A 16,844-nucleotide genomic window follows, 5' to 3' on the forward strand; every position below is an offset into this window, starting at 1 on the left:
CCTGTTAGCTTTAGTTGCTCAGAATTGGTAATGTAGCAATGCTGACACCATAAAAATATACTTTTAATTGAGAAATTGGGAAGACTTTAGACATAAAGCTACAAAGGGAACTAGGTACCTTTGTAAATTGCTAGGCAACCATGAAGGAGAGAGAGCAAGGTGGCGAGGTGCTCACCTGAACTACAGCTATAGGACTGGTGCAATAGAAGGGTAAATACATCATCTGATAGCTTTTAACTTATTTAAATGATTTTTCCCTTGCTAACTAGGCTCAGCTGTTTCCACTTGCTGAGGGAGCACAAAGGCTTTGTTCTAAATGTTGCCACCCTGTGGCTAAGCCCTGATCACCCTTTCTTGGTTCCAGCTCTTTTGGCATTCTGTTCTCCAATAATCATTTCTGGCACATGTTATCCTAACTGAACTCGGCTTAAACTCAATTGGAGAACTCTGGGCTGCCTCCTAGGACCTACCCCTGGATTAATCTTGATACATCTGATCAGCACAGAGTAGGAGATGCTCATGGTACTTCACAGAATAACTAAATCAAAGACCAGAACAAATAAAAAGAAACCTACCAGTAATCCAAACTCACAAATAAATAGAATGAAACCATTCAAGAGGATAAGTGGTCACTTTGGTGATATTAAAAAAAATATAAGAGACAGAGACAAAGACAGAGACAGCTTTTTTGTTCGTGTTCAGGGTTGGCCTGGCTGGGTTAGCTTTGAATGTTGATGAAATGAAATATTGACACAAGAAAGAATTATGCTTTGGACTGAATCACTAAGCACCTTCTAGATGGAGGACTTGAGTAAGGAGCAAAGGCACTGACAAAGAGTTGAGAATAATAATGGTGATATCGGCTTTAAAAAATTATGTGTGATACGTGTTCGAGCAATTCAATCAACCTTGAAAATGCTGAGAGGCTGCATCTGATGGGATGTATGAGAGCCCTGATAGGAGATTAGGCACTTTCCTGGCAGGACTCCACTGAGAACAGCCCTGCTAGGGCAATCTTCATATCACAGGGATGATGACTACCACGTCCTTGAGCAGAGGTACAGAGAAGGACAAGGAACTGACCTGTGTCACACACTACAGGGAGGACTCAGGAGCAGAAAGATGCTTGGGATGTCCATTAATGTTTCCAGGGTTTCAGTTTTCTTAGGAAGCAGAGTGGTCTGGATAGATGATCAGCTCTGGGTAGTTCATTTATAGGCCAGAACATATGGGACTGATGGATACATATTTTAGTTAATCTGGAGCTTCTGTGTCCATTCGTTCACAAGGCAGGGTTATGAAAAACAGATACCTGTTTACTGAGAGCCTATTGGCCTGCTGGGGTTGAGCCACCTGGTGTGGGGATCTGGTGTGCCTTTTCCTACTGGGATTTTTGGATGGGAAAAACCTGCTCCAGAACTCTATCTGGCTGCAAACTCCAATTGGTAGGATACTTTGGAGAATCCCACAATTTTAGCAGCAGCAGGGAGCTCAGTTATCATCTAGTCCAACCTTTATCCCAGGGCTTCTTCATTTTTTTGTTGCCAAGTTTTAGTAATATCTTTGCATCCCTAGTACTAGTACAATCCCTTAACTGTAGAAGTTTATGTTTGTCCTTAATTTTCAAAGAAGACCACGACATCAGGGAGGTAATGCCATGACAAGCACATGAATTGGATTTGAGTGAGATGGGCTGTGCTAATACTAATCTCACTTTCTTTTCCAGAGTCTTCTGGGTCCAGTGACCAGATATGAATCAGGATGATTGGAGATCGCCCTCGATTTGAGGTAATCAGGGTTGAGTGACTTGCCCAAGATCACACAGCTAGTAAGAGTCAAGTAGCTGAAGTTAAATATCTGTTAATTGAATGGAATCAGTAGCTAAGTGGGGCAGTGAACACTGGGTGTGGAATGAGGAAGACCTTGGTTCAATTTTGGCCTTAGCTCTGTGACCCTGGGTAAGTCACTTAACCTTGGTTTGCTTCAGTTTCCTCATCTGTAAAATGGGAATAGCAATAGCTCTACCTTTTTAAGATCAAATGAGGGGTGGGTAGGCAGTACAGTGGATAGAACACCGGCCCTGGAGTCAGGAGTACCTGAGTTCAAATCCAGCCTCAGACACTTAATAATTACCTAGCTGTGTGGCCTTGGGCAATCCACTTAACCCCATTGTCTTGCAAAAAAAACAAAAGCCTTAAAAAAATCAAATGAGATAATTGTCAAGTACTTAGCACTACAAAAATATTTTTATTATTATAATTATTATCCTGTCTATGAAAACCCTGTGAAATGATTATCTAGCTTCTGCTAGATAAACTACTAGGGAGATGGTAATTTATTATACTTCTTCATGGCTCTAGTTATTGGAGGATTTTTCTTCATGTTGACCCCAAATCTACTTCCCTATAACTTCTTTTTTCTGCCCTCTGGAGCACAGAACAAGACTAAACCATCTGCCACAAGACAGACCTTCGCATATTTGAAAATGACTGTCACCTTTTTCTGTTGTCTTCTTTTCTCCAGGCTAAGTAAGCCAAGTTCCTTTAATAATCTCCATGCTGTCTTAGTTCTGAGTGCTTTTGTCATCTGAATTTTTGCCTCTGAAATTCTCTCAGTTTGTTAATGCTAATTTTAAGAAGTATGGACGTCAAAAGAGCTACTATAATCTTAAAAAAGAAGTAACTTACATACACTAGGTGCTTACTGCATGTTTGATATTTTGGATTGAATTATAAAGTAAGGGAAATATAATCCTACTTTAGTCTTTGGTCAGATTAATAACAATCCACTTCTAACCATCACATTTTAGAAGGGAGCTGGAGGGTGGGGTGTTAAATGAGGTTTTATTAAACATTGCTTATTTGCCAGACACCAATACCAAGAACTTTAGTATTTCACATTCTGTGAAATAGTGCTATTATTAGTTACATTTTATAGATGAGGAAACTGAGGTTATCAGGTTAAAAGACTTGTCCAGGATCACACAGCTATTAAGTATCTGAGGCCAGATTTGAACTTAGGTCTTCCTAACTCCAAATCCAGTGCCCTATCCATTGGAGACTCAGAACTGCCAATATTTATTCATAATGCTCTTGCACTCTACTGGAAATTATGGATCTTTTTCATATGAACTGCTTTGTAGCCATGTATTAACCATCTTGTATTTGTGAAGTTGATTTTTTTTATCTGAGTGTTAATGTATGTTTATCTCTACTGAATTTTACTTTACTCTGAGGTTATTGAAACATTTTATTTTAATTCTGACATCTTCATTGTTAACTTCTTGCCATTTATGAACTGATAACTATTTTATTTAAGCTTTATTCAGAATATATTTTTAACAGATCAGGGAGTGACTAAAGGATAGGAACATTTCTTGAGAAAAGACTTGCAAAGTGTTCATAATCACATGAAAGTATGCTCTAATTCATGAATAATTAGAGCAAATGCAAAATGAAATGAAAATTAAATCATCTCACACTGAAAAGTGGCCCCCAAAATGACCAAAAAATGGCAATAGTCAATATTGGAGGGATTATGGAGTGAGAGGTATGAATTCATTGTTGGAACTCTAAAAGGTTACACCCATTTTGGAAAGCAATTTAGAATTATGCAAATAAAGTGTAAAAAATGTCCATGCCTTTTACACCAAGAGATTCCATTACTGGGTTTATACTCCAAGGAAACTATCTTTTGATAAAAAGGAAGAATTGGAAATGAAGTAAATACCCATCAACTAGGACATGGCTCAACAAATTGGTACATGAATCTAATGGAATATTACTAGTGTATAAGAAAATAACATGTGTGTGTGTGTGTGTGATGAATGCAATGAAACATGGGAAAAGCTATATGAACTGAAGTGAAGCCACCACAGTTAATAAACAATATACACAGTAACTACAGCAATGTAAATGGAAACAACTATACCAAAAATTAATGTAGCAAATTATAAAGATCAAACATGGTTCAAATGAACAAATTATGAGAGGACACCCCAAACCCCACTTTGTGAAGGTGAGAGTTTTGTACATTTTATAACATTGCACATGTTTTCAATCTTTTTCAGTGTATTGAAGAACTGTGCTGATTCCCCCCCCACACACAAAGGAAAATTTGTTTGTTATACAAGACAGCTTTCTGTGAAGAGAAGGGGGAGGGATATTTGGGATAAATGTGATGATAAAATAAACAGAAGATATCAATAGAAAGTTAAAAAAACAGAGCAGGGGATAGAATCTTTCCCTTTGGCACAGTAATATCAAAAAGAGGAACCCTATGACATAAAATTCTTGATTATGAAAGGAAAGTTGAAATATGTTCAGTCTAGTTTAGTTTCATTAATTTCATTACATTTAAACTTCGAAAATTACTACTCCATATAGTATATTATATAGTATACTCAATATAGGAACATTTGGTAAGCCAGAAAGCCTTGTTAGCAGTTGTGCTGAGTCCTTTCTTTTTATAATATTGGTGCCTCTCCATGATCTTTACCCATCAAAGTTTTTTTTTATTTTTAAATCAACATTAATGACCATTTGATTTTTTGCTCCCTTAGACTATAAGTTTCTTGAGAGCAGGGTCTCTCTTTGATTTTTTTGTATCTGACACATAGCAAGCATTTATTAAATTTGACTTAATTAATGATTACTCAGAGAAGGGTCTTTACTTTTCTTATTCATGCACAAAAATTCAGTGCAGAGCCACTCTATATTTTTTTTCCAAAGTCATAGCAAGAATATGCTCCTGTGGAAAATATTATTTGATCTGAGTCATGAAAGAAACCAAAAAATTCTTAGAAATGGAAGTGAGAAGAGAGAATTCCAGGCATGGGAGGCAGTAATTGTAAGGACCCAGAGTAAGGAGATGGAATATTTATTTGTGCAATGAACAGCAAATAGACCTGTATGGATGCAAAAGGTAATACGGAAGCATAGAAATTTCCTGAATAGGAGGCAACATGGCCAGACCTACACTTTAGGAAAAGGGAAACCCCTTTGTTAGCTTAATGGAGTGGAGTGACAGAGACTTGAGGTTGGAAACCAATCAGAAAGCTATTGTAACAGTCCAGGCAAGAGATGATAAGATCTTTTTTTTTTTTTTAGATTTTTGTAAGGCAAATGGGGTTAAGTATCTTGCCCAAGGCCACACAGCTAGGTAATTATTAAGTGTTTGAGACCGGATTTGAACCTAGGTACTCCTGACTACAGAGCCAGTGCTTTATCCACTGAGCCACCTAGCCGCCCCAAGGATAAACTCTTGAAACAGGGTCATGCCTATAAGTGTAGAGAGAAATGGATGTATATGATAAATGGTGTAAAGGTGGAAATGACAGACTTGGGAAAGATAAGATATGTAGGGTAAATGAGAATAAGGAGTTTAAGCAAATGAGAGGATAGTGTTGCTCTCAAAGGTAGCAGAGAAGTTTGGAAGAGGAGAGTCTTTGGAGGTAAGATAATGCATTCTATGGGACATATTGAGTTTGAGCTGTCTATTGGATATCTATTTCAAAATGTCCAATGGGCAATTGGTGATGCAGGATTAGATTTCAGAAGAGTCAGGAATTGGATCTATAATTCTGGAAATCAACTGCATGGAGATGATAATTGAACCCATGGATTATCAAGTGAGAAGGCATAGAGAGAAAGGAGAAAAGAGTTCAGAACAAGATAGTAAGGCTTACTGTTAATGGATATGACATGAATCCACCACAGGCTCATGAGAAGATGCAAGTTACACAGGTAGGAGATTAACCAGGAGAGAATAATGTCATGAAAATTCATAGAAGAGAGAGTATTTAGAAAGATGGATCAACAGGGTCAAATACTATAAGAAAGTCAAGGAAGTTTAGAGTTATGAAAGAACCATTAAATTTGGCAATTAAGACATCAGTGGTAAAATTGGACACAGCAGTGTCAGTTGAATGATGAAATTGAAAGTTAGATTCACTCCAGAAGGGGGTGAGAGGAGAAAACATGGAGACATCAAGTATAGATGCTTTTTAAAAAAAATAGCTCAGAAGGGACAAAGAGACACAGGATGACAACAAGCATGGAAAGGAGGATGAAGTGAGGGCGTTTTTCTTTGGTTTATTTATTTTCATATTATTACAATAATCTTGTGAAAGTAAGCCTAACCCCCCCACCCCCAAAATAAAGAGAAACCTCAAGAAAAATGAAGTGAAAGGGAAAAAGTGTACTTCATTCTGTTCAGATTCCATTGGTTCTGTCTCTGGGATGAGTTGCCTACTTTATTAAAAGTCTATCAGAGGGGTGGCTAGGTGGCACAGTGGATAGAGCACCAGCCCTGGAATCAGGAGTACCTGTGTTCAAATCTAGTCTCAGACACTTAATAATTGCCTAGCTGTGTGGCCTTGGGCAAGTCTCTTAACCCCACTGCCTTGCATAAAAAAGTCCATAAGAGAAGTTGCTTCAATATCTTTTTCTTCAGTTGTTATTACTAGCTGTTTTCCCCCTCTATTTTATTCCTCCCCACTCCCATGTATTCTATTCTCTCTCTCTCTCTCCTTTTACCATGTCCCTTCTCAGAAGTGTGTTGTATCTGATTACCCTTTCCCACAGTCTTCCCTCTTCCATCACCTATTCCTTCCCTCCCTTCCCCCATCCCTCTTCTCCTATCCCTTTCATCTCATTTTTCTCTCTAGGGTAAGATAGATTTCTATACCCTATTGAGTGTATATGTTATTTCTTCACTGAGCCATTTCTGATGAAAATAAAGGCTCACTCATTCCCCCTTGCCTTCCCCCCTTTTGCCCTGTTGCAAAAGCTTTTTTCTTAACTCTTTTATGTGAAATATCTTAGTCCATTCTACTTCTCTTTTTCCTTCATCCCAGTATTTTCCTTTATCATTCATTGACTCCATCTTCATACTATAATATACTATTATATTCAACTCCCTCCTGTGCCTTGTCTCTCTCTCTGTCTCTCTTCATATATACATATATATACACACATATATACACATGTATATACATATATACATATATGTGTATATATATGTATTATATACATATATATATATATATACATATATATATATAATATATCCTTCTAATAGCTCTTATAAATGAGAAGGTTCATATGAGTCATCGGTATCTTCTTCCCATGCAGGAATACAGCATCATTGAATTCCTCATAGTAATTCCTTCCTGTCCACCTTCTCTATGCTTCACCTGAGTCCTGTACTTGGAGATCAAACTCTCTATTCAGCTGTGTTCATTTCAACAGGAAAATTTGAAAGTCCCCTGTTTCATTGAAAGGGGATGTTCAGTTTTTCTGGGTAGTTGATTTTGCCTTCCAGAATAGCACATTCTAAGCCCTACAAATCCTTAATGTAGACACTGTCAAATACTGTGTAATACAGATTTTGGTACCATGGTAGATGAATGTTTTCTTCCTGGAAGCTTGTAATATTTTCTCTTTGACTTGGGAGTTTTGGAATTTGGCTATAATATTCCTGGGAGATTTTTTTTGGGGGGTAAGGGGGTCTCTTTCAGGAGATGATTGATGGATTCCCTAAAGTTCTATTTTACCTTCTGCTTCTAGGAACATAGGGTAATTTTTCGGGATTATTTCTTGAAGAATCAACTTTAGGCTCTTTTCCTGGTCATGACTTTCAGGTAGCCCAATAATTTTTAAATTATTTCTCTTGGATCTATTTTCCAGGTCAGTTGTTTTCCCAATGAGATATTTCACATTTTCTTCTAGTTTTTATACTTTTAGTTTTGTTTTATTGTTTCTTGATTTCTTACAGTCATCAACTTCCTTTAGCTCCATTCTGCATTTGAAGGAACTGTTTTCTTCAGAGAGCTTTTTTATCTATTTTTCTAACTGGTCAATTCAGCTCTTTTAATGCATTCTTCTCTTCATTAGCTTTTTAGGGCAGCTTTTTCCATTTGACCTAAACTGGTCTTTATTTTTTCTATTATTTATTTTTAAAGATTTTATTTATTTTGAGTTTTACAATTTTTCCCCTAATCTTACTCCCTCCCTCCACCCCCAACAGAAGACAATTTGCCAGTCTTTACATTGTTTCCATGGTACACATTGATCCAAATTATATGTAATGAGAGAGAAATCATATCCTTAAGGAAGAAACAAAGTAAAAGAGAAAGCAAGATCAGACAATAAGATATCAGGTTTTTTTTTTTTTAATTAAAGGTAATAGTCCTTGATCTTTGTTCAAACTCCACAGTTATTTCTTTGGATACAGATGGTATTCTCCATTGCAGACAGTCCCAAGTTGTATCTCCTTGTTGCACTGATGGAATGAGTGAGTATATCAAGGTTGATCATCACCCCCGTGTTGCTGTTAAAATGTACAGTGTTTTTCTGGTTCTGCTCATCTCACTCGACATCAGTTCATGCAAATCCCTCAGGCTTCCCTGAATTCCCATCCCACCTGGTTTCTAATAGAACAATAGTGTTCCATGACATACATATACCACAATTTGCTAAGCCATTCCCCAATTGAAGGACATTTACTTGATTTCCAGTTCTTTGCCACCACAAACAGGGCTGCTATGAATAATTTTGAACAAGTGATGTTTTGACCCTTTTTCATCATCTCTTCAGGGTATAGACTCAGCAGTGGTATTGTTGGATCAAAAGGTATGCACATTTTTGTTGCATTTTGGGTGTTGTTCCAAATTTCTCTCCAGAAAGTTTGGATGAGTTCACAGCTCCACCAACAATGTAGTAGTGTCCCAGATTTCCCACAACCCTTCCAACAATGATCATTATCGTTTCTGGTCATATTGGCCAGTCTGAGAAGTGGGCAATTTTTTATTTGACGATGGTTTGTTTTGATTTCCTCATCTGTAAATTGCCTTTGCATATCCTTTGACATTTGTCAATGGGGGAATGGTTTTTTTAAAAATTTGACTCAGTTCTCTGTATATTTTAAAAATGCGTCCTTTGTCAGAAACAGTTGTAAAGATTGTCTCCTAGTTTACAACATTTCTTTTGATCTTGGTTACAGTTGGTTTTGTCTGTGTAAAAGCTTTTTAATTTAAAGTAATCAAAATCATTTAGTTTGCATTTAGTGTTGTTCTCCATCTCTTCCTTAGTCATAAACTGCTTCCCTTTTCATAGATCTGACAGGTAAACTACTCCTTGATTTCTAGTTTGCTTATAGTATTGTTTTTTTATGTCTAAATACTATATCCATTTGGATCTTATCTTGGTATAGGGTATGAGGTATTGGTCTAATCTAAGTTTCTTCCATACTAACTTCAATTTTCCCAGCAAATCAAAGAGAGAGTTCTGATCCCAATAGCTGGACTCTTTGGGTTTATTAAACAGCATATTCCTATAATTGTTTCCTGCTATTTCCCATTATTCCACTCTATTTCTTGACCAATACCAGACAATTTTGATGACTGATGCCTTATAATATAATTTTGGATAGGGTAGGACTAAACCACCTTCTTTTGTACTTTTTTTCATTAAATCCCTGGAAATTCTGGACTATTTATTTCTCCTTATGGATTTACTTACAACTTGTTCTAACTCATTAAAGTAATTTTTTTTTGGAATTTTGATTCATAGGGTACTAAACAGGTACTTTAGGTTTGGTAGAATTGTAATTTTTATTATATTAGCTTGACCTATCCGTGAGCAGTTGATGTTTGCCCAGTTATTTAAATCTGATTGAATTTGTGTAAGAAGTGTTTTATAATTGTTTTCAAAAAGTTTCTGAGTCTGCCTTTGCAAATAGACTCCCAGGTATTTTATATTGTCTGAGATTACTTTGAATGGGATTTCTCTTTCTAGCTCTTCCTACTGTATGTTGCTAGTCATATATAGAAAAGTTGAGGATTTTTGAGGGTTTATTTTATATCCTGCAACTTTGTTAAAATTGCTAATTGTTTCCAGTAGTTTTTTGGATGATTTCTTGGGTTTCTCTAGGTATACCATCATGTCATCTGCAAAGAATGAGAGTTTTGTTTCTTCCTTCCCAATTCTAATTCCTTCAATTTCTTTTTCTTCTGTAATTGCTGAAGCTAACATTTCTAATACTATATTGAATAGTAGTGGTGATAATGGGCACCCTTGTTTCATCCCTGACCTTATTGGGAATGCCTCTAGCCTCTTGCCATTGAATATAATGCTTTTTGATGGTTTCAGATAGATGCTTATTATTCTAAGGAATAGTCCATTTATTCCTACACTCTCTAGTATTTTTAGCAGGAATGGGTGCTGTATTTTGTCAAAAGCTTTTTCAGCATCTATTGATATAATCATATAATTTCTGATAGGTTTGTTGTTTATATAATTAATTATACTAATAGTTTTCCTAATATTGAATCAACCCTACATTCCTGGGATGAGTCCTACTTGGTCAAAATGTATTATCCTAGTGATAACTTGTAATTGTTTTGCTAAGATTTTATTTAAGATTTTTTTGCATCTATATTTAACAGGGAAATAGGTCTATAATTTTCTTTCTCTGTTTTAACTCTTCCTGGTTTAGGTATCAGCACAATATTGGTTTCATAGGAAAAGTTAGGCAGAGTTCTGTCTTCCCCTATTTTTCCAAGGAGTTTATATAGAATTGGAATCAATTGTTCCTTAAATGTTTGGTAGAATTCACTTGTGAGTCCATCAGGCCCTGGAAATTTTTTCTCTGGGAGTTCAATGATGGCTTGTTGGATTTCTTTTTCTGAGATGGGGTTGTTTAAGTATTTAATCTCCTCTTCATTTAACCTGGGAAACTTATATTTTTGTAAATATTCATCCATTTCCCTTAGATTGTCAAATTTATTGGCCAAGAGTTGGGCAAAATAGTTTCAAATTATTACTTTAATTTCCTTCTCACTGGTGGTGAGTTCACCTTTTTCATTTATATTACCAGCAATTTGGTTTTCTTCTTTCTTTTTTTAAATCAAATTAACCAGAGGTTTATCAATTTTATTGTGTTTTTTTTTTCATAAAACCAACTCTTGGTTTTATTTATTAATTCTATAGTTTTTTTGCTTTTGCTTTTATTGATTTTTCCTTTAATTTTTAGAATTTCTAATTTGGTATTTAATTGGGGATTTTTAATTTGTTCTTTCTCTAATTTTTTTAGTAGCATTATTTAGTTTATTGATTTTCTCTTTCTCTAATTTATTCATGTAAGCATTTAAAGATATAATATATCCCCTGACAGTCATTTTGAGTGAATCCCATAGGTTTTGATGTGTTGTTTCATTATTGTCATTATCTGGGATAAAATAATTAATTATTTCTATAAATTGTTGTTTGATCCACTCATTCTTTAAAATGAGGTTATTCAGTTTCCAATTATTCCTGGTTCTATATCTCCCTGGCCCAATATTGTATATGATTTTTATTGCATTGTGGTTTGAGAAATATGTATTCACTATTTCTGCCGTTGATCATTAGGTTTTTATGCCCTAGTACATGGTCAATTTTTGAATAAGTGCTGTGTCAGTTTCATCCATAGGTCTATCATATCTAGGTTTTCTAACAATCTATTTACCCCTTCTTAACTTCCTTCTTGTTTATTTTATGATTTGACTTATCTAAATCTGAGAGCAGGAGGTTGAAGTCTTCCACTAGTAGAGTTTTGCTGTTTATGTCTTCCTGTAGTTCTTTCAGGTTCTCCTCTAAGAACCTGGATGCTATCCCATTGGGTGCATATATATTTAGTATTGAAATCATTTTATTATTTATAGTACCTTTAGGAGGACATAGTTTCCTTCCTCATCTCTTTTAATGCTATTTTTGTAGCTCCTTTGTCTGAGATAAGAATTGCTAACCCTGCTTTTTTCACTTCAGCTGAAGTAAAATATATTTTGCTCCAACCTTTTACCTTTACTCTATATGTATCTCTCTGCTTCAAAGGAGTTTCTTATAAGCAGTATATTGTAGGAGTCTGGTTTTTAATCCATTCTTCTATTCGCTTACATTTTAAGAGAGAGTTCATCCCATTCATATTCAAAGTTATGATTACTAACTCTTTATTACCCTTCATGCTATCTTCCCCTCTGTTTATATTTTTCACCTTTTCCCCCCCTTATCCGTATTCCCTAGTACTTTGTTTCTGAATACCACCGCCTTCAGTGTGTTTGCCTTCCTATATCCACCCTCTCCTTTCTTTCTCCTTTCACTTTTTCCCTTTTCCCTTCCCTTCCTTCTGATAATTTCCCTTTTGCTCCCCCTCCCTGTCTCCATCCCCCTCCCCTTTCCCCCCCTTTTAATATTTGAAAGGTAAGATGTTTTTAAGTTAACTGAGTATGTGTGTAAATTAACTTTAAGCCAAGTCTGATCAGAGGAAAATTCAGGTATTTCTCATCTCTTGCCTTCTTCCCCTCTATTACCATAGGTCTTTTGTACCTCTTAATGTAATGAGATTTACCCCAATCAATCCCCTCCCTCCTGTCTCCTTCTAGTCCTCCTTTTTAAGGAGGAGGTGTTTTTAAATCATTCTATCTGGGTCATAGAAAATTCTGAGTATTCACTTCTAGCTAAGTATATTCTATCTAATAGAGTTAAAATTCTTGAGAGTTATTAGAGTCTTTCTCCCAAGTGGCATTAAAGCTAGTTACATCCCATTGGATAGCAGTCTCATGGATAAATCATGAGTGTCCATTACTTCTGGATAGGTATATTCTCTCTGTTAGAGTTACAATTCTCAAGAGTTATGAGAATCTTTTTCCCATGCTGGGATATAGCCAGTTTCATCTTATTGGATAGCAGTTTTTTTTACCCCCCCCCCTTTTTTAACCTTATCATGTATCTCTTGAACCTCCTCTTTGATGACCAAATTTTCTATTTAGCTCTGATCTTTCCATCAGCAACTTTTGGAATTCTTCCATTTCGTTAAATGTCCATGTTTTCCCCTAAAAAAGAAAGCTCATCTTTGCTGGATAGTGTATTACTGGCTGTATTCCAAGCTTCCTTGCTCTTTGGAATATATTGTTCCAGGCCCTTTGATCCCTTAATGTTGATGCAGCCAGGTCCTGTGTAATCCTTACTATGGCTCCTTGGTATTTAAATTGTTTCTTTCTGGCTGTTTGCAGGATTTTCTCTTTTATCTGATAGTTCTGGAATTTGGCCACAACATTCCTTGGTGTTTTCATTTTAGGATCTCTTTCAAGAGTGGATTGATGTATACTTTCAATAACTATTTTTTCCCTCTGTTTCCATGATATCAGGGCAATTTTCCATCAATAGATCCTGTAATATTAAGTCCAGGATTTTTTCCTTTTCAATGCTTTCAGGAAGGCCAATAATTCTCAGGTTGGTCCTCCTCAATCTATTCTCGAGGTCAGTGGTTTTGCTGATGAGGTATTTTACATTTTCTTCTATTTTTTTCTATTTTTTGGTTTTGTTTAACAGGTTCTTGCTGTCTCATGAAGTCATTAGTTTCTGCAGACTCCATTCTTTTTTTTAGAGAGGAATTTTCTTCATTTATCTTTTTGCAACTCCTTTTCCAATTGATCAATTCTAGTTTTGAAAGAGCTTTCCGTTGACCAATTGAAGTTCTGAGAGAATTATCCTCATTTTGTATTTGTCCAATTGTATTTTCCAATGATTTGTTTTCTTGTTGTAAGATGGAATCTGCAGAAACCAATGACTTCCTGACATCTTGGGTTTCTTTTCCCAAATTTTCCAATTGATTTTTAAAATCCTTCCTGATTTCTTCAAGGAAGTCTTTCTGTTCTGGAGACCAGATCATATTCTCCTCAGAGGTTCTAGGTCTCTCTGAGTTAGGGTCTTTTCCTTTTAAGAATCTTTCTGCTGATCTTTCTTCATTTTGCTCAGACCTTGAGCTGGGGAGGGGCTGATTCACAGAGGTTTGGTGTTGGGTTCCCCAGAGGCTCTATTCACTAATTGAAATATATCCAGCTGGCCAGTAGGGAGTGCTAGAGGATTTGCTCACTGAGTGCAATTTCTCCAGCAAGCCAGTAGGGGGTTCTGGTTGCTTTCTCTGGAGTGTCTGTGACCTTGATTGAGGCCTTCTCCCTTGACCTGGAGGGAGTGAATGAAGCTGTTAAATACTTTTGCCTTCAATCAGTGATGGACTCTACCCTGGCGTGAGGTCATCACTCTCCCTATTGTGAGTTGAACTGGTTCTTCTGCTCACACACCTGCACCTGGGGAAGAAGATCTGTAATTGTGTTCGTTCTGGGAAGAGGCTTCAGTGGAAATGGACCCCAGACCAGAGGACCCCAGGGATAATGTCCACAGTTCTCCTGCTCCAGAATTCTCCCCCAGCCCTGTTGGCAAGCTCCAGAGATCAGTGCCAACACCAATGCCTCTGCTCCCTAGTTGACACAAGCCCCTGCCCCCCCATGGTCAACCATGCTCTAGCCCTGCTGCTGATCAAGCAGGTCTGGTTCTTGGACCCTCAGCTTCCCGGGCTCCAACTCTACCTCTAATCAGGCTGATCCTTGGCTGATCTGCCCTCTATGCCTGGACTCACCCATGACTGCAGAAGACAAATCCTGAAGTAGATGTTCTTTCTCTTGGCTTTTCTTTCTGGGTTTTGTTGATTGGATTTCTGTTAATAGGTTTGTTTCATATCATATATGGGGAAAGATGAGGAGATTTTAGAACTGTGCCTATCTTCTCTCCACCATCTTGGCCAGAAATCCTTAAACTAGTTTTCAGTACTTTTTTTGTGTCTCTTTCATCTAGCTGCTTACTTGGTTTTCATGATTTACTTGCATTACTCTCATTTCTCTTCCTGACTTTTCCTCTACCTTCCTAATTTGATTTTCAAAATCTTTTTTTGAACTCTTCCATAGCCTGAGACCAATTCCTATTTTTCTTGGAGGCTTTGAATATAGAAGCTTAGACTTTGTCATATTCTGAGTGTATACTTCGATCCTTCATGGGACCAAAGTAATTTTCTATGCTCAGATTCTTCTTTTTCTGTTGCTTGCTCATTTCCTCAGTCTATGACTGATTTACCACACTTTCAAAGCTTTTGGGGGTTTTTAGGGATACTTCCCTCCAGACCTCAATTCCTTCAAGATCTTCTGAGAGATTCTGACTGCTCTCCTGGCCTGTGCTCTGGTCTTTGGATGACTACAAGCACTTACCTCTGCCCTGGAACTGTGAGGAGGGTTCTTGTTCCTCTATGGTAGTACAAGGGCCCAGATTAAAATCAGGATCTTAGTGTGGGCAAATAGCATAGTCCTGGACAGCAGAGAGACCTCTGTAGAATCTCCCCACCTCTTATCCTCTTTGGGCTGTGGCTCTGAAAGCTGCTGCTGGGTGGCTCCACAGGTTCTTTCATGCTCTGAGGCCAGTGCTGGCCTGGGACTCTGCACTCATTCTGGTGCAGCAGAATTCTCTCACTGACCCTTCAAGCCATCCCTAGTGATCCCTGGGTCAAGAAGTCTGGAAACCACCCTCGTTATCATGGACCCTGTGCCCCCTCCCCGGGACTCAGGTACCCCATGGGCTGTTCCTGGAAGCTGGTTTGTTCAGGTGAGTAGCTGTGGCCCTTCTGCACTGCAGCTCTTTACAGCCCTCGGTCCAGGTGAAACAGATTTTTCGCATAGATCTTCCAAGTTGTCTTGGGAAATTGTATCATCCAGTCTTTCTGTGAGTTCTGACCCTCTATATTTTGGCTAGAGTCATAATTTTATGGCTTTTGGAGCTTTTTGGAGATGAGTTTCTGGGAATTCCTGCCCTCACTCTGCCATCTTGGTTCCACCCCCAAACTGAAGGTATTTTTTAAGAAAGGGGATATGTGTTTGTAGGCAGAAAGGATGGAACAAGGTGAGAGATATTCTGTAGTACTCTCATATTTGACTAAAACGCTTTAATGGTATTCTTAGGAAATGATGCTAGTTGGGGTCACTTTGGGTGAGGGAAGCATTCTTAGCACTAAATTCTATTATCTCTGAATTTCTTATCACTCAGATCTAGGCTGAAGTTCTGCTCAAAATCAGTTATTTGGAGAAAGCGAAACAGTTCTTTATGTGATTACTTCTTATTTTCTACAGAAATTGGTGTCATTACCATTGGGAAACTGAAACATGGGGGAATAGGACAGATTCTTAATTGAAACTGCACATTGAAGCAATGCAATTCAACCAATTGACAATCAAGTTACCAGGGAAGGGAGGCAATGGGACCATGAATAATCTTTGTGTTTTAAAGTGCTTAAATCCTTGTGATTTATTTAATTCCTGAATTTGGGACATGCACACAGACTTAGCTCATCAAACACAGTAGGGAATGCTCAGCTCTGCTAATCTTGAATACTGAAAAGGACAAGGTGAGAAAGTTGTCAGGGCTGTGTGTGGCCTTTCAAGGAAAAAATCAAACAAAGGGAAATTTATATATGGCACTATTGTTTTTTCTTTTAGGGGGGGAGGCAATGGGGTTAAGTGACTTGCTGAAGGTCACACAGCTAGGTAATTATTAGGTATCTGAGGCTGGATTCAAACTCAGGTACTTCTGACTCCAAGGCCAGTGCTCTATCTACTGTGCCACCTAGTAGCCCTGCACTATTGTTTTTTAAAACAAGTCTCTGCATTCATTCTAATCAGATATATCACCAGTCCAGAGTTAGTGGTGGACTTGCATGGTGTGGGGGAAGAAAGATTATTGACTTGGAAGCCAAATCCTGCCTCTGATTCCTACTTATGTAACCTTGGAAAATTTCCTGTCTTTAGGCCTCAGTTTCCTCATATGTAAATCTAGGAGGTAGACTAGGTGACCTCTCCCACCTCTAGATAATAATTCTGAATTTTAACTCTTTCACTAAATTGTGAGATATTAGACAAGTTATTGTTATTAGACAAGCTATTTGTCCCCCTGTTTCTTAAATGAGAGCAGTGATAACTGTACTTT

This window comes from Macrotis lagotis, chromosome 7 (genome assembly GCF_037893015.1).
Source record: "Macrotis lagotis isolate mMagLag1 chromosome 7, bilby.v1.9.chrom.fasta, whole genome shotgun sequence".
Classification (NCBI taxonomy): Eukaryota; Metazoa; Chordata; class Mammalia; order Peramelemorphia; family Peramelidae; genus Macrotis; species Macrotis lagotis.